General features: G+C 48.7%; 1 non-coding gene across 1 annotated transcript; it reads right to left on the bottom strand.

The window, feature by feature from the left end:
- Positions 1-2,653: 2,653 nt before the first annotated feature.
- LOC130022779 (small nucleolar RNA U13) lies at positions 2,654-2,757 on the bottom strand. Its single transcript, XR_008792313.1, has one exon. It is a non-coding gene; the product is annotated as a small nucleolar RNA U13 (small nucleolar RNA).
- Between the last annotated feature and the right edge of the window lie 9,153 nt (positions 2,758-11,910).

The following is an 11,910-nucleotide window of genomic DNA, read 5'->3' as shown; positions in this document are numbered from 1 at the left end:
TGAATGGTCTTTACAAGTCGGGACATAGGGTGGAGTTAGGGATGTGTCATACCTGCAAAGCACATGGCCTATAGTGTGAGGCCCGGGGTTCAAGCCCCAACTCCATATGACTGCCTCATCACAGCAGAAAGTGGCCCCACAAAATAAAAATAGATAAATGTCTCACAGATTTGCAGTTTTAAATTTCTACTTTAAAAATTGGGGGAGGGTGGCTGGAGCAATTTTACAGTGGGTAGGGCATTTGCCTTGCAAGTGGCCAACCTGGGTTCGATCCCCAGCACCCCATATGGTCCCCCAAGCACCACCAGGAGTAATTCCTGAGTGCAGAGCCAGGAGTAACCCCTGAGCATCACTGGGTGTGCCCCAAAAAGCAAAAAATTATTAGGGGCGGTAGTTCAAAGGGAGCTGGGTTTATAGTCTCTGGGTCTTGGCCATTGATGGGATTACACAGCGCCGGGGGCAGTTGGTGAGTGTAACACCTATATACTGGAAGATGGGGGATCTGGGTGGAGGAGGCCCAGTCCCAATCCGAGCAGGCTTGGAGATCTACACCTCGGGTCCCGCACACCTGGGTTCCTCTGCTGGTTCCTTCATGCGTGAGGCTCGTCCGAACGTGTGGAAGGTGATCTTAAGCATGGCTGTGGCTGGAACCAGAGGTCTTTAGCTGCTGGGGCTCTGCTCAGGTTGAAACTCAACCCACCCTCCTCCAAGGGGCCCCAGAGAGGACAGCCAGGCACGGAGACTATCTAATTCTTACTCTGGAGAACCTGGCAGGCTACCAAAAGTATCCTGCCCACACAGCAGAGTCTGGCAAACTTCCTGTGTCATATTCAATATACCAAAAACCAGTAACAATGATGGGTCTCATTCTCCTGACCCTGAAAGAGCTTCGAATGTGGCACTTTCTAAAATCTCAGGGCTAGTGAGATAAATACCAGGAGGTTTACTCCATGGCTTGGAGGCCAGCCACACACTCTAGGGGTAAAGACAGCTCAGATAGAGAACAGAGCACCAAATAAAGGGTATTGGGAAGATCCACCCAGGATGGGAAATGCATGCTGAAAGTAGACGATAGACTGAACATGATTGCCACTCAATTCCTCTTTTACAGGTCACATCACGCCGTTTTTGACACTGGAGAACTGTTCCTTGGAACATGGGACAAAAGAGGTGTCGTTGGCGTTGGTGTCCTTGTCAATACAAACTTGGCCATAAACATTGATTCATTAGAATCCCTAACAACCCAAATCAGACTATTACACTTGAATAGATGTGGCTTACTGCCGGCAGTTTCTATCTTCGTTGTCTACGTACCAACATCCAATTATGATGAAGGAGAAATTGAGAAGTTCTACATGAAGCTGGAGAAGTTCAATAAAGACCACATCTTCTACGAGATCATTTTTGCTGATTTTAATGCCAAGATAGGATCGAGAAGATCAGTCGAAGAACTCCACATCAGGACCCATGGCCTAGAATGGAACGAACAGGGTGAGAAAGTGTCTGAGTTCACCATGTTGACCAAGACCATCCATGGTAACTCACAGTTGCAGAAGTCCAAATCTAAATGTTGGACATGGGAGTCTTCCAGTGAACAGTTCCACAATGAAATTGACTACATCATATTCAATTGACAGTTTTGCCTGATTGATGTTGCTGTTGTCCCAAAATTCCAAAGGGATCGACCACTCTCTCCTTCATGCAAAATTCTACTTCACAGAGCAGGGAGAAAGGGCTGCAAAGTTTAAGAAGAGAACTCCCAGAACCACCACCAACTGGGAGCTCTTTGGCACTATTGTGGCAACATGGGAAGATGCCGTCATTGACAACATTGACAAGGAATACGATCCACTGGTTCAGCACCTCCATGACTGTGCGAAGAACGCTGAGAGAGATAGCCACAAAAAGACACCTGTCTTCGAAAACTCTCGAGCCCACTTTCATCAATGGGCAAATAATCTAGACAAAATATTAATAAGGAAAGAATAAACTAATGAAGTAATCAAGGAGATGGACTTAACAGCTATTTAGAGAAACTTCCACCTCCAAGGAAATAAATGCACACATTCTTCTCAAGCATACATGGAATGTTATCAAGGGCAGATCATCTGTTGGAATGCAAAAGAAGTCTCATCATTTCATGAAGATCTACATCATATCAAGCATTGTTCCCAGTTACACAAGAATATGGGACTAGAAACCAACAATAAAAAGACAGGAAAATCCAAATATATGAGAATACACCGTATACTACTCAATAACTCTAGCACAATGAAGAACTTAAAGAAGAGGGAAAAATTTACCTGAAAAACAACAAAAACAAGGAGGGGAGCAGAGGCTGTCCACTGCCATGGGGGGTCTCACCATAAGCAAGAAAAGTCTAAAATAAATACTCTAGTCTTGTGCATGAAAGAACTAGAAAAGGAGAGACAAGAGGGAAAAGGAAGGACATCATCATCATCGTCATCATCATCAAACTTAAATAAGCCAAAAAGAAACACAGAATATCAATGAAGCCAAGAGTCAGTTCTTTACCACGAAACTGACAAACTCCTTGCTGGCTCACTGAGAAAGTGGCTCTCAATGGTACAGAAATAGAACAATACAAAAAGATCAATCAAACACAGAATCCTTTTTTTTCTATTTCTTTTCCCATCACATGGGTGTTGTGTCAAATTTGTAACAAGATTTAAGAGGGGCACATGTCACAGAAGTGTGTGAATACCCGATCATAATACTTAAGAACTGGAAGAGGATCCAGAACCATTTTTTAATAGTAAATAAAATCAATAAACCCTTAGAATAATAAAGGAAACCTCCTCCCTGAAAACTCTCAACAAAACGCATTAGTAATGGAAAGGGACAAATCGTAGCAGATACATCATAAATACAAACCATCACAAGAGATGAGTAGGAGAAAAAGTTCAACCCAAAACTGGACAGTTGAGAAGAGTCGGGTGAAGTTGATCAATCACAAAATATCCTAAGACCGAATAAGAAGAAGTTAGAAAACTTATACAAAACAATTACTAGTAAGAAAACAGTAATAAACAATTTTCCCCCAAATAAAGCCCCAGGAATGGTAGATTGCCACAGTTAGGCCAAGTGGACTGACAGTTTTGACCTCCGCCCAGTGGAGCCAGTCACAAAGGAGACAGACTGGGGGCCCATCCAGGTCACAAGCCTCCAACTGCCCCAGAGGCTCCTCGGCCTGTCACTGGGTTCGACATCCACTTTTCTCCACCCTCTCACGACGGGCACCACTTGCTGTGCGTTATACGTGCACAGAACAAAGGGCAAACTTAGGTCAGCGGGGGTGGCGATGTGGCAGGCAGACATTCACCTTGGAACTGGGGTTTCTCACTCTCCTGGACGGGCCTCTCCCTGCAGGGCTGCCTGGATTATGCCCCATAAGTCTGCTGAAGCCTGTGCTCTCCCCACAGGATGTGTCCTGCATGGACCACACTTTCCCTCTCAGGATGTGTCCTGCTGAGGCCTGTCCCTTAGCACGTTCCCTGCTAAACCTGTGCTGTCCTGACCAGGATGTTTTCTGCTTGGGTGTTTTCTCTTAAGTTTACTTAACCCGGGATACTTGCCCCTATCTTAGGGCCTGCGTTTACAGGACGATTGCCTCACCAGGTCCAAAAGTTCTACTGACTCTTGAACAAGGACCTAGTACCGAGCTGCTCTTTTCAAACTCTCTCAGAGACTCAGAAAAACAGCAATTCTTTGTAATAGCATCTAGAGGTCAACTTCCATTCAGAAACATTCAGACCAATGTTGCTGGGGAACACAGAGGCAAAACTGAACTCAACAGTGCACAGAAAGGGCTCTCCACCCCGTCTAGTAAGAGTCATGCTTCCTGGGTTCTAATAAGGACATCAGAATGAGGCACATAGTGCAGGGGTAGAGTGCAAGCCTGCTCCCGACACCCCATACGGTCCCTGAGCACTGCTGGGAGTGAGCCCTGAGCAGGAGGCTCACCAAATCCTCACTAAAGCTTGTTGCATTTAGTATTTGTATCAGCCACCCTGGAGATTCAGGCACACAGATCATTTCATTTCATAGCAGTAAATGCCCACAGAGCTCGACACAGCTCTCTGCTCTGGGCCTTGACCTCCCGACAGCATAGAACACCCACCAAATAACAGTTAATGGACTTATTGGTTCAAACCTTTAGTAAATGCAAACAAAGGGATGAAGCAGCAACCCAAAGCACCTCTCATGCCCTTTGCTCTCCTGTTACCATCTTCCCATCAAGCCTCACCCACAAGTCTTTTCCATACTGGTTTATTCCAGAATCAGCAGCTTCAGAGAGTGGGAGATGGTTGGGTTGGTTCCTTTGGCAGTGAATCAGGAAACCATAAAACCTAGAAGTATGCAGAGGGACAAGATAATCTCTAAAACGAAGGCATCCTTGAGCTGACGCAGCCAGCTGAAGACAAGGCCGAGCCCCCGCCAGAGATAACTGGGAAGACGGAAAGAATGAAGAGAACAGGGGGCCATAAGACCCTTCTACTTGACAAAGGCCAAGCAAAGATAATTCTCTGCACAGGAGCCCAGGCTGAAGCAACTTTCCAACATTTCCAAAGCAAGTCAGGGCATCCATTTGGAGCTCCCGACAGGCCTCTCCTGCTCTGGGCTCTGCTCTCCCTGGAGAAGCCCGCATTCTCCCTGGGACATGTACAGGCCTGGGGCCGGAGTGATGGTACGGTGGGTCGATGCTTGCCTTGCACAGTGCTGAATCTGGTTCAATCCACAGCATCCTATATGATCTCCCAAGCATCTCCAGGAGCGATCTCTGAGTGCCGCGCCAGAAGCCCTTAGCAACAACCAGAAGGTGTGACCCCTCTTCCGTAAAAAACACCCTGCGTATCAGCCCTTAGTAAAACCCTTGCTTCACTGTTTGTCTTCTCCTGAAATTCTTTTCTGCCACAAAAGACAAGGACCTGGACATCCAATGGAGACTCTCCTTTCCTCACCTGGGCCTGAGAACCTGGGTCCCAGGGATGAATTCATAGGCTGGGCAGTGCAGGTGGAGTGGGTCTTGGGTGCTGTATCATGCAAGAATCACACAAATTTCCCTAGTCCTGATCTCCCCGGACTCACATCAGGAGGCAAGAGCCTCGGCTTTGGAAGCAGATAGCTTTGGGTGCCTGACATTGCACCTATGAGAGTCTTACTTCTGTTCCTTAGTTTTGTTTATTTGTGAGCTATATTGTCAATGGAAGTGCGGGTGTGTAAGGGCTGAGTGTGTCTGGAACATAGTAAGGATACAACAGACCGTAGCGTCTATGGAGCAAGGTAAGAAGAGCAAATAGTGTTCACCTCATGTCCTGTTGGCTGACAGAGCATTTGCTGAAATGCATGATGGGAGCTGAGCTCAGGCAGAGCTCAGAGAACAGGGGTCAACATAGCCCTGGCATATGAGGTCCCTCAGACTCACCGGGAGTGATCCCTGAGCTCATAGCATGGAGCAGACCCTGAGTACAGTCGGGTGTACAAGAAAATGCCTGTGATTTGTTAATAATGTCTGCCAGGGCATGCAAGGAAATGCAGGACAAAGGAGAGTGGCAGGGGAGGCTGCATGCTGGCCCCCTGATCCAGACCCCCCCCCGCCACACACACACACACACACACACACACACACACCTGCTTCTTTGCTTAGTTTGCTTGTTTAAGGCTCCTCTCTTCCCAGAGAGGCTTTTCTGACCTCAGAGTCCTTGTATGGTCCCTCCCTGGTGTCAGGGGCAGCGCGGGGGTTGGAGCACATGCTTTGCCTGTGGGAGCCCAGGGCAGTCCCAGAGCTACTACACCCCAGTCTGGTTCAAAGACACACAAACAGAAGGTGCTTTTTTCCTCCTCTGATCCCTAACATGGTTTTCTCTGTCATTCCTTTATTGCTCAGAATAGAAAAAAATTTGTAACTTTCAAATCTGTCTGCCTGGCTAGGTGAAAATGCATCCAAGGTGGATCTTTGCCTTTCGGAACTAATGCAGTGAAATTAACGTGACAGTGGGGCCCGCAGAGAGGACATTTACCTTACATGCATCCAGCTGGATTCCCTCCCCAGCATAACATACAGTTGCCTGATCCCCTCCAGGATTGATCCCTGAGTGCAGGGCCAGGTCTAAGCCTTGAGAACCACTTGGTGTGCTCCCATCCCCAAACAAAACAGAACAAAAACAAGTAACACGATGCAATGTGTTAGCAGTAAAATAATTTGATCTTGCTGTGTGACTGTGAGCACACCATTTTGCCTCTCTGAGCCTCAGCCACCCCAAGTGAACGCGGGAGTCTCGCTTCCACTGTAGCACAAACCGAAAAGCCAGAATTTTGTGTGTGGAGAGAAAGTTTCAATATTTTGTTGCATGAACCTAATACCCAATACCATGTTAAAAGTGGCAGCTTCTAAAGACATCCAGAATGGTTCTGTTTGTTCATTTGTGTTTTCAGCAAAGGATGAGGATGAGTGCGCATGTGGCAATGGCATTCAGGACACGGTGGCAGAATGTGGAAAAAGGGAAAAATAAACCAGCTTTTTGAGTCATTCATAGAGGCAGGCTGATGGGTGGGAAACAGGGGACACCGGTGGAGGGATTGGTGTGAGAATATTGTATGACCGAGACTCAGCAGTAAATGACTTTGTTATCCACAGTGACTAAATAAAATTAAGGGGAAAAAAAAGCAAAAAAACAACTTTTCTCCCCGCAAACCAACTAAATTAGAAATTAGGGCAACTAAATGCTGCCCTCTGCTGGTTAGTGTACGCACACACGTGTGTGTGTGTGTGTGTGTGTGTGTGTGTGTGTGTGTCTGTGTCTGTGTGTGTCTGTGTATGTATGTGTGAGTATGCACGTGTGTAGGCAGAATCCAAACATTATTTCACAGCTAAGGACATGGAGAGGCCTTAGCAGCAGTGGGCACTCTCTGATTGAAGGAGACTGCCTCTAAGGGAGCTGTGAGTGGGCGCGGATGATTAGACACTCGCCCATCGATCTGTGCCAACCAGAGCTCACGACTCCAGAGGCCACGGTTCCCTCTCCATGGCGACAGCCTCCACATTCTTCCACCTCTCTGAACTGCAGTTTCATCTGGGGACGAACTAGGATGACCCTTGAGAGGGGGGTGTTGCTGGGGGCCATGAGGGAAGAGGGAGGCTGCGGCCAAGGCGGGCAGGGAGGGAAGGTCCACGAGAAGCTCCCACATGCATCCCCTGGTGCCCAAGGCTGGGCTCTGGCTCTCCAGGCGTCTGCCCTCTTCTGGGTCTGCTCATGGTGAACACATGAAGGAAGAATGAAGGCAGCTTTGGGGAGTAGGTCCGGGCGGAGGGCAGCAAGGAGCTGGAAGCTTTCCCCTGTGGGCAGTGCTCCTGGTGCGGTCCACCACTGCGGGCCCAGCACTGCCATGCGCCCCTCGGTCCACAAGACACTGGGTCCACACAGCCCCCCTGGGCCCACACAGTCCCCCTGGGTCCACACAGCATCCCTGGGTGCATTACAGCCTTGGGCCCATATGGCACCCCCTGGTCCACACAACACCCCTGGGTCCACACAGCACCCCTGGGTCTACACAGCACCCCTGGGTCCACACAGCACCCCTGGGTCTACACAGTTCCCCTGCACCTACACAGACCCCTGGGCCCACACAGGCCCCTGGTCCACACAGCACCCTGGGTCCACACAGCACTGTCTCATCAGGCCCTTAGCATCCACACAGGCAGGTTGAGTACTGGTAGGAGGGGTCCTCAGACTCCCTGAGTATTTGGGAGCCCCCAAAGAAGTAAAAGCTATGAATTGTTTCATTATTATTACTGTTACTTCTGGTCTGGGGGCAATATCTGGCAGTGCTCAGGGGTTACTCATGTCTCTGCACTCAGGAATACCTGGTGGTATTCGAGGAACTGGAAATTGAACCTAGGTCAGTCGCTTCGAAGGCAAGTGCCCTCCCCGCTGTACTATTACTCAGGCCCTGCTATTTTATTATCAAATATAATTTATTTACACATTCTATTTTTGACACTTGAATGTTTCCCATTTTGCCTGACTTGGACACCCAAGAATACAGGTTTCTGTCGAGAATTATCCCAGGGCTGAAATTGGACTGTAAACCATGTGCATTGTCAACTTCCAATTTAATTGTAATGTATGTAATACTGTTAGCACTGTTCTCCCATTGTTCATCAATTTGCTCGAGTGGGTACCAGTAACGTCTCCATTGCGAGACTTGCTGTAACTGTTTTTGGCGTATCGAATACACCACAGGAAGCTTGCGAGACTCTGCCATGCAGGCGAGATACTCTCGGTAGCTTGCCGGCCCTCCGAGAGGGACGGAGGAATTGAACCTGGGTTGGCCGCATGCAAGGCAAACGCCTTACCTGCTGTGCTACCGGCTGGAGTGATTGCACAGCTGGTAGGGCAGTTGCCTTGCATGTGGCTGACCCGGCCAACCCAAGTTCGATTCCTCTGCCCCTCTTGGAGAGACCGGCAAGCTGCCGAGAGTATCTCGCCTGCACGGCAAAGCCTGGCAAGCTACCTGTGTTCAATATGCCAAACACAGTAACAACAAGTCTTACAATGCTACTGGGCCTGTTCAAGCAAACGGATGGACAACGGGAGGACAGTGCTACAGTACATGTAAATGCATTGTAATCGTCACATCACGAGGAGACATCCCTGGCATCAGTGCCTGTGTGGTCTCAGCGTACCATTACCAGGTGTGAACCCAGCCCCCACAGCAGCCCAGGGAAGGTGCAGTGTACACTCTGGACATGGACCCTGTGTCGCTGGTGCGTGTGGACCCCAGGACGCCGCCTGCTGCCGCCACGTCTGCACAGTCGGGACGTCTCAGAACAGCCGTCATGAGGAGCTTGTTTTCCTGTGCAGATGAGTTACCTCGACAGTATACTGCAATCTAGTACATGTATGGTCACATGGGTCCTTAAAATGTCACTGTGCGATCTAGTACATGTATGTCACATAGGTCCTTAAAATGTCACTGTCACTGTCACTGTTCTCCCGTTGTTCATCGATTTGCTCGAGCGGGCCCAGTAACGTCTCCGTCATGAGACTTGTTGTTACTGTGTTTGGCATATCAAATACGTCACGGGGAGCTTGCCAGGCTTTGCGGTGCAGGCGAGATACTCTCGGTAGCTTGCCGGGCTCTCCAAGAGGGACGGAGGAATCGAACTCGGGTCGGTCATGTTGGCTGTGTGCAAGGCTAACGCCCTACCCTCTGTGTTATCGCTCCAGTCCCCTTAAAATGTACATATTTAAAATTAAAATATCATTGAAAAGTGCAAAGAATCATCTTGTTTGACTTTGGATTGCCGCAGCTTTTGCTTTGAAAAAAAAAAAAAAGGTGGTTGGAGCCATAGGACAGCAGGTTGGGCGCTGGCCTCGAATGTGATTGACCCAGGTCGGATTCCCCGCACCTTGTATGGTTCCCCAAACCTGCCAGAGTGATCCCGGCTATGCGCACAGCTGAGTGTGCCCCCGAGACAAACAAAACAAAAACATAGAGGCAGGACTGATAGGACAGTGGGTAGGTAGGGCATTTGCTGAGCCAGGTTTGATCCCCCGTATTCCATATGGTCCCTTCGAGCTCCGCCAGGAGTGATCCCTGAGTGCAGAGCCAGAAGTAACCCCTGAGCACAGCTGGGTGTGGCCCCCAAACTAAAACATACATAAATAAATCATGGTATGAGGTAAAGGACTTGCCCTGCACATGGTTGAGTACATCCAATCCCTGGCACAGTAAAGGAGTGAGCCCTGAGCACAGAGCCAAGAGTGGGCCCTGAGCACAGGCCCAGGAGTGATCCCAGAGCACAGAGCTGGTAGTAAGCTCTGAGCCCAGCTGGATGTGGCATAAAACGAAACAAAATTGAAAAATAAAGGAAAAAATAAAGGCTTATAAAGCCCAGCACAATCAAATAAAGTGCCCATATCTTGTAAAGCTTTTGATCTTCTGTAGCTGCCCTTCCACTTTCTTGGGGTCTTTTCTCGGGGAGGGGCCACACTCAGTTGCGCTCAGGACCTGCTCTTGGTCTCTGCTTGGGGGTCACTCCTGACGATGCTAGGGGTCAGACACATGCAAGGAAAGCGCCTTGCCCACTGCTGTCTCACAGTCCCCTCAGACGGAGTCTTTTGAAAGCGGAAACACTAATTCCATGCAGAATTTTCTTGGGTGCCTCTCAGATGCCTCTGGGCCTGTGAGAAAGACCTGAGTGTGGTCGGTGGCCGGTCACTTGGTTACAGCTCGTGCCAAAGAAGTTTCCACATGACTGCACTGGCTCGCTCACTCAGCAACATTACCCAGCGGGGACTGAAGAAGTCACAGGAACTCTTCAGGGCTCGACTAGAAATCAGGGACAGACTGGGAGAGCCAAAGTACAAGAAAGTTGGCAGGCCTCGGGGCCAGGACACTTCCCTGCACGCGCCTGATGGGGTTCCATCTCCAGCACCTCATATGGTCCCCCGAGCACTGCCAGGAGTAAGTCCTGAGCATCACCAGGTGTGGCCCCGGTGCAGACTCTAGCTCGAACCTCTTTTGTGCACCGTCTCTATGTCCTTGGGCTGCTTCTCTGTGTCCTTATTTGCCAACTAGATAAGGGGGAAAATGAAAGGCGGTTAAGGAGAAAATTAGGTGAGCTTCTGGACCAGGAGGCTAGGGAGGCTAGGAGCAGAGGGGCAGTGAGCTGGGGGCTGGAGTTGGCTCTAGTGGCTCAGCACCTGCCTGAGTTGGGGCTCTGGCTCTGCACGGCCTCCTGAGCACTGCTGGGCCTGAGCACTGCTGGACACTCTGAGAGCGAGTGAGCAAGTGAACATGATGGTACGCAGTCAGGGCATTTGTCTTTATGTGGACAGCCTGGGTTCTGCTTTGGCACCCAGATGGTGCCCTGAGCAGTCAAGAGAGACCCTTGGAGCCTTGCAGAGGGGAGGTGGCATTTACAAACCCGCAGAGATGGGCGCTGAACCCGTGGAATTCCACAATATTTTAGGCTGAGGACAAATCACTGATAAATATTCCAAATTTATAAAAAGAAAGAGAGAGACACCGTTGGCGCATTGGTGCCGGTTACTGATCTGTGGCAGGCTGTTAACCCATTTGTCCTCTCTCAACAGTTTCCTCTTAGGGAAAGAACCATCAGTTTTAAATTCTTTTTCTATGTTCATGAAACGTTTTAGTTCTAAGATTATTTTAAAAGGTAAAGGTAAAGGCCCTCCCGTTGATCGTCGATTTGCTCGAGCGGGCCCAGTAACGTCTCCATTGGAGACTTTGTTGTTACTGTGTCTGGCATATCCAATACTCTCGGTAGCTTGCCGGGCTCTCCGAGAGGGGCGGAGGAATCGAACTCGGGTCGGCCATGTTGGCCGCTTGTAAGGCGAACACCCTACCCGCTGTGCTATCGCTCCAGCCCTAAGATTATTTTATTCTTTTTAATTCTTTGAAATGAATTCTTTTCAAAGAATTAAATAATCTTAGAATCTGTTTAGATTCTTTTAAAAATGTCAACTGTAGATTTAACCTAATTTGTCTTTTAGTGCTCAATTTTAGAACTAGAAATTTTTGAGCTACTATATTATCATGAAGATAATAATTAATAGTGATTCCTATTAGACTTCTGGGTAACTGCTCAAATAAAATATGCTGAGTGGATATAACAAAAATTAGAAAGGAGTGATCCTTGGACACAGAGCCAGGAGTAAGTCCTGAGCACCAATGGGTGTGTCCCCCATTAAAAGAGAGAGCGACAGAGACAGAGATAAAGGAGAGAGAGAGAAAGGAGAGAGAAAGGAGAGAAAGGAAAGAGAGAAAGGAGAGAAAGGAAAGAGAGAAAGGAGAGAAAGAGAAAGGAGAGAGAAAGGAGAGAGTTTTGCAAACCACAGCACCCAAAAGGAGAGAGAGAAC

This window comes from Sorex fumeus, unplaced genomic scaffold (genome assembly GCF_029834395.1).
Source record: "Sorex fumeus unplaced genomic scaffold, SorFum_2.1 ptg000020l, whole genome shotgun sequence".
Lineage (NCBI taxonomy): Eukaryota > Metazoa > Chordata > Mammalia > Eulipotyphla > Soricidae > Sorex > Sorex fumeus.
This window is presented reverse-complemented; position numbering and strand designations above follow the sequence as displayed.